The sequence below is a fragment of the Meleagris gallopavo genome, chromosome 12 (genome assembly GCF_000146605.3).
Source record: "Meleagris gallopavo isolate NT-WF06-2002-E0010 breed Aviagen turkey brand Nicholas breeding stock chromosome 12, Turkey_5.1, whole genome shotgun sequence".
NCBI lineage: Eukaryota > Metazoa > Chordata > Aves > Galliformes > Phasianidae > Meleagris > Meleagris gallopavo.
In genome coordinates, this window is record NC_015022.2 from 13382606 (window position 1) to 13393926 (window position 11321).

The window sequence follows — 11321 nt, forward strand, 5'->3', positions numbered from 1 at the left end:
GGTCACTGTCTGACCCAGGATGTTTTTCTTTGCTATCAATGAGGGAAAAGAGACAAAATTGTCCACAGCAATGCCAGTCATGGAGTGTCAGACACACTGCTAAAGTCCACCTGGCTGATAGTCCATATCACCACTAAGCTCAGCAGCAAAAGTAGTATTCATCAAACTACAGATACCTGTCCCTACAGGTGACCACACACACTGGCACTCACTCAAGATCTAAAACATTTGTCTATTTTTAAGACACCGGTTTGCTCAGTACTTTGTGATTTTATTCTGAAGGGAAATGTTTTAAGGCAGGGATCACAGCATTGTATTTACTGTTGTTCTTACCTTGGGTCAAATACCCTTACTCTCCACGCTTTTCATTTGTTGATGCTTAAGTTATCTTTTTCCATGATAACAATTTCACTTCTGTTTCTTTTTTTCCCCTCCAGGTGCCCTGCCCTGAACAGCAGTAGACTTCAATCTAGACGTTACTCCGCAGATAACATCTATTGCTAAACATCATTTTTCTGATCTATACTTACAAAGTGCTCCAAGATATGCTCAATTAAAATGCTCACCGTGACGTCTAAGGGCACACACGCACTTCTTCCATAGCACTGATAGAACTAGAAACCAGAACTTCATGCCATGAAGAACAGACGCCAATTCAATTTTTGCATTCCCTGAAAATGAAATTGTATTTCTACAGATAACAGAAAACAAATGCAGTAGAGTGGCAAGAAATGGCTCTTTGCTTACACCCGAATTCTTGCAGATGACACAGGAATAAGAGATCTCCTGAGAACCTCAGGTGGAGGGGAGGACAACCAGAAGCTGATTAGCTTCCAAGCAACAAAGATCTCTGCATGCAAACCTCATGAGAGGCAAAAGGCTAGCAGGCATGCAAGTGATTAAGAAAGAATGAAAGGGTGGTGGCACACAAAGAGAAAAAAACAAAGTTCTCCCAGTGTTCCTACATGAGATTAGCATCTACTGACTGACTGACTTTGCTTTTGCTTTTTCCCTGGTATGTAAGGCCAAGAGATTGTTTGTTTCCAGGCTTTTCTGAAACGACGTTAGGGTCAGAAGAAAGCACGAGATCATCTAAGTTCAGTTGCTTCTATCAGAGGCTGACAAATTTCACCCACATTTTCCACTCAAGCCATAAATTCAGGATTAGGTCCATCTGTAACCGTTTGCAGGAGCAATTCAAGCTGAAGACCAACAATCCCAAAGAATTTGTCTTCGGCAATTTTTCCACAGCTATGACTGCGACTGTTTCCTTTGCAAGTTCCATCTCTCAACTACCAGAGCATTGGAAGCAGAAAGGAGCTATGACTGGAAATAAAAGCTCGATGCAGAGCTCCAGGATGAGATCAAATCCCATTTTGCTGCTCAGAAGTTCACCCATCCAGCTCCTTTCGAGCATCACCAAAACATTCAGGTTCGACTTTCCTTTTTCATCCTCAAGGCTACAGAACAAATTAGGAGCCACCCAGGACTAAAAGCTTCCTCCACACCTCTGCAACTGGAATCTACTTTCTCTGACCTACTTTTTTAATAACTTGTGTGCCTGCTGGAAGTAAAACACAGGTTCTTGATTTGAATCCTGTGTGCCCCACCTCTGAAGCTCCTCTGCTGGCCACAACCTTTCCTTAAGCAACTGAGGAAATGAAATACAAAACATTGAACAAATGGGAGGGTCAGACTTAAACCAACAAAGACAAGGAAATTGCAAGTTAAGCCTCCTGTTCTGCCCTTGATTCACCTTGTTATGCTCAGCTACCACTCTGTGCCCAAACTCTTCCACTCTCCTACCACCTGAGAGCAACAGGATAAAGCAAACAGCATGGTTTATGCACAGATGATATTCATTCCTATCAATAGGTCTTGATGCAAAATCATGAGAAATCTAACTGTTTAAGAAGTTATGAAGGTATCCACGTCTAACAACTTGTGACACAGATGGCATTAACTCCAGAAGCACCTCTAAAGGTAGGGACCTGTTTTAAAGCCTGCGCTCTATATGAGACCTGGAGTGAAACCTATCCACTGCCAAACAGCACCGAGGTGAGTAGAATTGGCTGCAACTTTTAGCTGGCTGACATCAAATGAAATAATCTTATTGTCCCCAAGCACTCGTTAATCAGTTGCTAGCAATGAGCACTCGAGCCCACCAGAGAGCCAAGGCCTCAGAGCCTTCCACATTGCTCAGCAAAGTGTGCACTGCTTTATAAATAAGTGGGTCACTGAGGTCAGCAGCAATAATGCTGCCTGGCTGGCAGTAAATAGGCGAATGAGCTCACAGCTGGATTAGAAGGGCCAGTGCTCAGCCCCCTGTGAGATTATCGCACAAGGAAAGGTGAAGAAATAGTCTACAAGTAGTTCAGTCTGCTCCTTTAACACACATAGGAAATGTGTTTGCTTTTTCTTTTGGGGTTCAAAGCATTCGTGTGCACACAGGTGTGCTTATGCTACATTAGAGAAGTTCTAGCAGCATCTCAGTGCTTCCTAAGTGACTTTAAGATGAATTCTGGTAGGAAAACCAGCAAAGGCTTATTCAAAATACTTACAAAAAGTTCAAACAGTTGCAGTTTGTACTGATGAAGGATCAGAAGCTTCATGAATCCAAGCTTGCAAGTTATTAAAATAACAAAACAAACATGTAATGCAAGAGGATATGCAAAAAATAAACATTACTATATTGAAGGCTATTATTGTTATAAATACTGAAACCATAGGAAATAATTGGGAAGAATCTGGAGGTTGGTTTTTTTTGTTTGTTTGTTTTGCAGAGTATCTGTACAAAAATCAGAGATATAATGCAGTCACCGCTCTTGAGGAGGACAACAGATACAGCCAAAATAGGCGTGGGTCATTTCTCAGCATTTTAAATGCTCGTACAGAAATGGATTTCGAAACCTTTACATTGAGAACATGCATATATTGCATGAGGGGGGAGGGATGGGCTAGTATCAAGTGCTGTTACAACTTCAGGAAACACTGAAAGCATCTTTCATCCTCAGTACCCCACAGGAGGAAGTCAATGCTGCATATTTATTTCCAGTTCAGCAGTTGTGTCCTTTCTCAAAGCCTACAAGTTGTCTTCTGATCAGACACAGCTGATCACTACCATGGGCCTTCTCCAGAATGTTTTCAAGAAGTACCAAACTACCAGCCCGCCAAATGACTTCAAATACAATTCAAGAGATTGCTCTATTTCTTTTTCTCTCCGTCTTTTAGAAGGACAAGTCTTCTCATGGCAGTTTAAGATCTTAAAGAGCTGAGAGTTTGAAGACAACAGAACCATTTGGGAAACTGAAGATGTGGAAAAAGTGCTGGTAAACTGCTCTGGGAAACATCTGCATCGTGCAGGGAATACAAGCCATACCGAGAATCCAGTTGGGTCCCTGCTTTGCATTTCCTCTCTCAGCTGAACACATCGTTTGCCAAAACTAAGCATTTCTCTATGCCTCCCAACTGTAATTCAAATCCTCTTTTTAATGCTAGCCTTGCTTTCCCAGGACAAATCTCACAGTCCAGTCACCACCAATAGATCTTCCATCACAAAATCAGAGATATCCTTCACTATTACTACCATTTCCACAAGAATCCAGGGTGTTAACAAGCAGCACATGCCCAGGGATGAGGGAAAGGAGGAAGTGTGATAACATTTTTTCCTTGCTATGAAAGTCATCTCGAGCTTCCCACGAGTCTGATTCCGCACACAGTTGCGGTGAGGCAGGTTGTGTTACACTTGTCCAATGGTTGCTATTACCGGACCTGGCAAGAAAGCATGTGACACAGAAAAACGCAGCTGCATTTTTGGCTCAGAAGACTCTAACAAGCCTGTGAGTCATGAGCCAAAAGGCCCACATAAAAGCAACGGAGAAGAATGCAAATTCATTCTTCTTTTTATTGTAAGCATGTGTGTCTCTATTGCACAGTGAAATGGGAAGCAACTAGTCATTATGAGAAGGGAAAAGTCCTTTCCACCAGGTAACACAGGCTTCCATCCACCCCAAACTCACCTAAGCACATACATAACAGCCAGGCATCCTCTGACCACAGAGCACCGGAGCCACACAACACCATAACACCAAGATGTGCCTCTGAGCAACGTTTCTCTTCAGGACTTGAGGTAATGGTTTTTTCTTTGCAGAATTTCTCCCTGCGAACCCATGACACCTCAGGTAAGAAGAGCTGAACTCTCCGGCAGCAGTGCTAGGCACCATCACATCCCTCATCCTGCTGCATGGCACCTCAGGAAAGAGATCCCTTAGTCCTTTATTCTCCCCCCAGATAAGCCAAAGAGCCAGCAGCTTGCATTTCTTTCCTTTTGGTAGGTTCTGTCACTGAGGCAGCACTCACACCCAACTTCTCTCTCCTTAAAAGACAAGCTGTGATTGCTGTTTTTGGCCACGTGAGCTTACTCCTCATCAGCAGCCTTGACAATTAACTAGTGCAACAAGCTTGTGTCTTTCCTCTCAGGTGTGCTATGTACCCCAAAGAAAGCTGTTCCAAGGCAACACAAAGAAGAGAAGCAGGCGGCAGTGGCAAAAATTGGAAGGAAAGTTCCCTAAGACAGACACAAAACTCTTATCGATTTCTGATGGAGAATTTTCCAGCCCCTTCTGAACTGACGCTGCAGGAGGAAAAAGCATTACGTACAACCCTGAGTACTCATGGGACAGCAAGACAAACCCTTCTCCAACAAACGTCACTGGATGCATCACAGCTCAAATGAAAGGGATGACCATTTTTGCCCACCTCCACCTCACCATCCTCAACAGCACTGCAAGGGATAGTTGGGAAGGTTGGTGCTGGGCCCTCTGGTCTGAAAGGACTGACAGGCGGTCTCCCTTTGGGAACACAAACAATTCCTCTGTGAAAAGACAATTCCCCAAAACAGAGCTGCAAGCTCACTCCACATCCAACACCTCCCAGCACTCATGTAGCTTTGTTACGGCTGTGCATTGGAAGTCACGTACCAACTCAGAATCACAGGCAATGTTCAACCAGCCACACCTCTGGTCGGTTAAACATTCAACGTCAAGGTACCTGAAGCTGTCCTTTGGGTGCTCTGTGCTAAGCAGGCCACAAACACTCAAAACACAGCAGTGTTTCTGTCTAAAGGCATTGCAAGCTCTGCCAATGCTGTTTATTACTCTTCAGGAAATGACAGGCTCAGTTTACAGAATGATAAAGTCCAGTGAATTCTTCCTAAACTGGATGGAAATCTGAAAGCTTAACAGACGTAATAAATTGTGCATTATCTGTATTATGGAGCTGGTCTTACACAAAAAAATACATCTAAATTTGGCTGCAATCTGCAAACTCTCCTTCATGTGAATAGCAGCTCTGATTTTAGTCGAGTTGCTCCCATAAGTCAGAGAAAGCGGGGTCTTCTCTTTCATATCATGTAAGCCATGGATTAATTAAATTCCTCACGCACAAAGATCACACATAAGCTCTGCTGCAGCTTGCTTTTGGCTCCTATGCTGAACATTCATCTCCATGCAGCTCCAAAAGGTGCAATCACAAATTTTAGGATTTTTTTTTTTTTTGCATTCCCTTGTATGTAACAACAAGATTTATGCCCTTGACCATTAAAAAAAAATATACACGTAATCCAAGAGCATAGCTAAAATGTTAAAAGCAGCAAGTATAGCGACCTGGAAGTATTCCTCACCACCATCTCCAACACTATTACTTCTCCCAAGCCTAGGGCTCTGAGCAGCAATTGTGCATCAAAGACCATACTCTTTCTTGAGCAAATTTATTTGCTGTATGCTGTTGGTAGCATCCAAACCACAACTCTTAGAAGGTTACTGCAGCACAAGAGCTAACCAGAAAGGCTACCAGTAAGTTATATCTATCATCCTTAAATATCATCACTTTCCTTTATCTTTTTTTTTTCCATGCAACTAATTTATAATAGCAACCCGTGCATAGGCAAAGTCTTCCAACCTGCACAGTACAGAAAGCAAGGGGCAGGATTCACAGATGCTTCGAATAAATACTAGTAATCCATTCCTTTAAGATGCTTAATTAGAAAACAGATTAAGCAAAACTAGTTTGTTAGTTGGGCTACAGTCCTTGAAATAAACAAACTGACTGCAATCTGTGCAGATTTTTCCTATATATAGGATTTTTCCTTTATATTCCCAGGGATGCTGGATCAACAAAGCAGAAAAACTTCGCTTTGTAACAGGCACCAGTTCAACAAAAACCATACAGCCAGCTTCCTCCTTCCTTCCCTTCCTCTCCCAGCCCTGGGAAAAGCCACGAAATATGAGTTACTGCTGCAGTAGGCAAACATTAATAGCGACCGAAACCACTTCACCACCTGACCTATTCTCCTTTCCCTTCCCCTCATTTTTATTTTAAGAAAACCCACACAATGCCCTGCAGAAGGGTCCCAGCATGTCAGAACATTCCCTGCTTCACTAAGCTGAATGAAGACCTAAATTAGAAGAGAAACTCGCTGTCTGTTTTAAATCATAAGTATTCCAGATTAAGATGAACTGATGGACTCAGCCTGCACGACTTCACAATTTTGAGCAGTGCCACATATTTCACTGTAGGGAAAAAATATATATATATTCCTTTTTAACTGCTCAGAACACAAGCAAAGAGCTGATACAGGGAACTCGGTAGGGACTATTCCTGCACATTTTCAGTGGCATGCCAAACACTTCAAATTTCACGAGAAAAACCTCGTCTTTTGTAACTCAGCTCTACTCCATTTCACTTCGTTCAAAGTGTGACCAACATTAGGAGGCCTGATCAAATTCCTGGCTTTATCCACGCTTGAATTAAGACCTTGGCTCAGCAAGGGAAAGCAGACTGAGTTACACGAGCTGTTCTTCTTTCAGAGCACGTCAGCTGTGAGCACTGATACTGGGGCAGTAGGTAACAGACAGACCCAGGGAGCTTCCATTCTGTTACAAAAGGAAGGGAATTCATTTTTTTGGTGATGCAGGTGGGATTTCTGCAATTCTAGTTAGAGAGCCCAATGCTAAACCCAGTTTTCATCTGCAGGTGATATATTTTAGGGATATGGTTTATCAGGCAACACTGGTGGTAGGTGGACAGTTGGATTAGATGATTCTAGAGATCTTCTCCATCCCTAATAGTTCTACAATTAAACCTGTTTAAAAGTACAGCTTACTCTGATCCAACAAACAGGCATTTCTTTATAAATAGATAGATAATAAATAAGAATCAAATAATGCTCAGCTGGTTTTCAGTTGGGCAAGAAGGCCAACACGTCCATGGCACTACTGAAGCAAGCCAACAGGGTAATGGGAGAAAACAGCACTAATTAGCTTCAAAGGGGCTGGGATGGAAAAGCAGGCAAGAAAACTGATTTCCAAAGGACAGACTGCTGAACACATGGTAGGAAGATCTGGTGGCTTTGGTCAAGCGGGAGGAATGAGCAGATGAGAGAACCAGAGTAGGGAGAACCTGCATCCAAGCAGATGCACAGTGGGAGTTGGAAGCCTCAACGTTTAAGAGCACACGCACATAAACGTGATAACACTTTATAATCCTGCAGCACTTTTAGAGTGCTCCAATTGCTTCATTAATTATGCATCAATACCCACAAATCAGAAGAATAAGGAGGAGATACAGCAATCTCACTTAAGGAAGCAAAAAGTACTTGCAAGAAGTCACATACCCTCACTTATTTCCCAGTCCCAAAGAACGCTTGCAGTACCCTGCAAGCAGACTGCACAGCCCTGAAAGAAGCCAGTGTTCAGGATTTGAATCCGAGCTCCTTTTTCAGCGTGCAACCCGATGCTGTGTGCACGGCAGGCGCTCCCACTTCAGCTGTCCCGCAGCCGTGCCTTGTTCAGCAGCCAGCCCCGACGCAGAGGTCATCTTACAAGAGTAACACCAATTTGGGGAACTGTAAACTGGGATTTTGTGCTGGAGTTGTCTATCCGCCCAGCATCACGGCTGCTGCAAAAATTAATCATCTTCAGCAACTTCATCTTAAAGGTTCATGCTTAACAACACTCATTTCTCTATATATTTCTCATATATTTTTTTCTTTTAAAAAAGTCACCCATTAGGCCAACCAGACTTGCCAAGTTTTATGAGGCTACACCATTTTCTCAGCTGCCTAATTTCAAATTCACCTTCACGTACAGCTTAAAAGGAGGCAAAAAGTCATTGTGGAAAGTAAGTGGGATGTGATGCTTAACATCAAGGCTTACACTGAATTTCACAGTACCCACTGAGGGCCAAGAATCATGAATTCTCCACATAGTACAGGAGAATTAAGGAAGGAGAAGGTGGAAACCTAGCCAAAGCTTGGAGACGTGTCTACCCCTGATTAATACAAAGCTACTAGAAGAAAGCAGATGTGAAGTCATGCCTTTGTTTTATTTGGGGGAAAAACTCAAGTCTACAAGTTGAACTTATTCTATGCAGTGGCAGACATTGAAATAGAGCAACATTACTCCTTCAACATTAATAAAACATGTTGTATACAGAGTGTTTTTTCAGCCCTTGAAACCTTGCCAACTCATAAGCTTTTCATGGGAATGTTGAAATGGATGTCTACGCGGGCTGTATCCGTATGAGTTTTAAATGTTACCACTGCATAGAGGCCAAGGGCTCCCTCCCTCCCAGCCCCTCACCATCTGCACATTTGTAGTTTTTTGAAAAGCTTGATGAACTAAAGCTCAAAACGCTCTCAGTGGGTGAAGATACTGAAGCCACTCATGAATCACGAGCAGAAGGCAAGCCTTCAAAACATTATGAACTCCTCCACCCACTAAACTCAAGTTCCTTGGAGGTAAAATTTTACGTTTTCTATAATAGAAAAACATTAGCTACTTCGTAAACAAAGTTAGAGAGCCAGAGGTCACCCTATTACCCTTCAGTCTCTTCCCCTCCCTCCCCATGTTCGTTATCATCTGCCTTTTCCAAGTCCTAAGCTTCATTTTTTCCATGAAGTTAACACTGATTCCCAGCAATACAATGGCACTGGATGTGCTGGCATTCAGACAGGCACTTGATCACTTGGTTGTTCCCTCTATGAGAATAGCTAGAAAATTTCTTAAAAACAAAGGAGTTTCTTGCTTCCCTCTCTAACACACCTAACAGCCTAGCATGGAAACCTCTCTACAGCATGACAGTTTTGGAACTAGTCTCATCCTCCAACCCCCTCAAAGACTTATTGCAGCAAGCAATCTGCTGCTTTACCATTTCCAGTTTAAATATTTCAGTTTGGACTCTCCTGTATCAAGCCAATAAGAGCAGCAAAGGTACTGCACCAACAGACCCACATGGTATCCACCATCCCTGACGTCTATTCCTCCTATATTTCCCACATGTATCCTACAACTCTTAAACTGAAACCTGTGTCCACCACAATACATACACCCCTTCTGTCATTGACAAGAACTTCAAAAGGTTATGAAACTGGTATACAGCTTCAATGAAGAAGTGAGCAAAAAGAACACAACCTACGTCCACGGAAGTCTATCATCAGGTCCTTGTGCTGGGAACATCAATATTCTGTGCATATCATTGTAATACTACAATGTGATGGAAAGTACAGCAATAATAGCAGAGTGGCTCAATCCTAGGCTGCAGCAAACGAGTACAAGCCCAAATATAGCAACTACGGATGCAGAAACAAAGGAAGAAAAACTGCTTACCTTCAGAAGGCCTCAGGCACACAGGGAGCTCCAGAAAGATCCCTTTGCTGCCACTGCCAGCCCTTAAGTGAGGGCTGATTCCAGTCACTCAGCTGCATTGCATTGCATGCACCTGAGCTCCCCTGGGTTGGCCCTGCCTTCCCACCAGGTGCTCAATCACTGCTTCAGGCCACGACTTAGCATCTCTGCTACAACATCCTGATTTATGCCTATTTAAATAATGACAAATATTAGTTTTAAAGTTATAGTCATTGCTTTATAAGAGATCTCCAGTCCTAATAGGATAAAAAGCTCATACTAAACAAAACAGCTTGTTTATACTACATGTAGTCTAATAGGAAATACTTAGAATCCCACATGTTCAAAGCAAGACCAACTCTCAGCCTCTCACTGCAAAGGGCTGCAGCCTCTGGCTATCCAGGGGCCAGAAGGGCCAAACGTGGGTCACAAGGCTTGGAAACTCAAGCTGAGAGAAGTAGAACATCAGAGTCCACTGAAAAAAGCTGTATCCACACCAAGGCTAACAAAGAAAAGCAAAACAAAAACCACTCCGTGCTTGGGAGCAGTGTAAAAGCTAGAAAGCACAGGAGAATTAAGGAAGGATGAAGGAGGAAAGCTAGCCAAAACCCAGAAATACACTTGTGGTAAATACCAGGCTACCAGGAAAAAGCAGATGTGAAATCACCCCTTGTTTCATTCAGAGAAAAGCAAAGGACTGCAACAGGCAACGGCCTCTCTTGGAGCAATGAGAAATGATGAAATTGGGTTTTAAAGACAGCAAGATGATCACCTCGAGCCCTTCGTACGTTTTTGGTTTTTCACCACTCCTTTATTTAGGGAAGTCCAAAACAAATATATTAATTCTGTTACTTTTCTTACTCATCTATATCTACAAACACGTACAAGTCAAAGGTTTAGTAACTGTAGAGCCTGGCGCTTCAATGCAAACTGATTTCTGTCAGACATTTGCCATGTCCTCTTGCAAAGCCACTGAGCCAACTCTCCCCTCCACCTACAGGCTGCAAAAGCATTTCCCCATTTGTAGATAAATGGCAGCAAGTCAGCTTTTGAAGGGGGAAGGAAGAGAAAGGCAGCACTCAAAACTCAAAGGATTACTTACAAATAAGCTGGAGCCCTATAAACTTGGCTATTGAAGAAAGATAATCTTCTGTAGCTTATGCCAAGTGGGTCAGACAGAGGAAGAATCTGAGCAATCTTCAAAATCAAAGCAGATGGGGAAGTGAATAAATGCCTATGTGAGCAAAGAGGAAACAAGCTTCTGTTCATTTTAGCTTGTTCCAGAGGTTCACTTTTCTACACACCATCAAAAAAGTCTATCATTTAATTGACAGGAACAGAGAAAGCTCACTGCTGGAACAAATACTAGGAGAAGTGCATACTAGTTACATAGCTATTCCTATCTGTGCAAAAAAAAAAAAAAAAAGAATCCTAGTGTCTGCAGATTGAGAAGATTGCCCCCCCAGATGGGCAGTTAGAAGACAGGTGAGATGGAGGAGAGGTGCTAAGAGGCAGGTTCTTAAAGTTCCTAATCATTAATGCTTCAATGTTATTGATACAAATAATTATGTGACTGTAAATTAGGCTACAATTAAAGCTTTCTCTTTTTTTTTTTTGTTTAAATTAACACAAGTTTGT

The 11321-nt window shown here is 42.6% G+C and overlaps 1 protein-coding gene across 2 annotated transcripts in view; it reads right to left on the reverse strand.

The window, feature by feature from the left end:
* The window catches only part of AKAP13 (A-kinase anchoring protein 13), a 172430-nt gene extending 162750 nt beyond the window's left edge, over positions 1 to 9680 (reverse strand). For both annotated transcript variants that reach the window (XM_031555334.1, XM_031555333.1), the window contains exon 1: positions 9666 to 9680. The gene's annotated coding sequence lies outside the window, so the exon portion shown is untranslated. The remainder of the gene's footprint in view (positions 1 to 9665) is intronic.
* Between the last annotated feature and the right edge of the window lie 1641 nt (positions 9681 to 11321).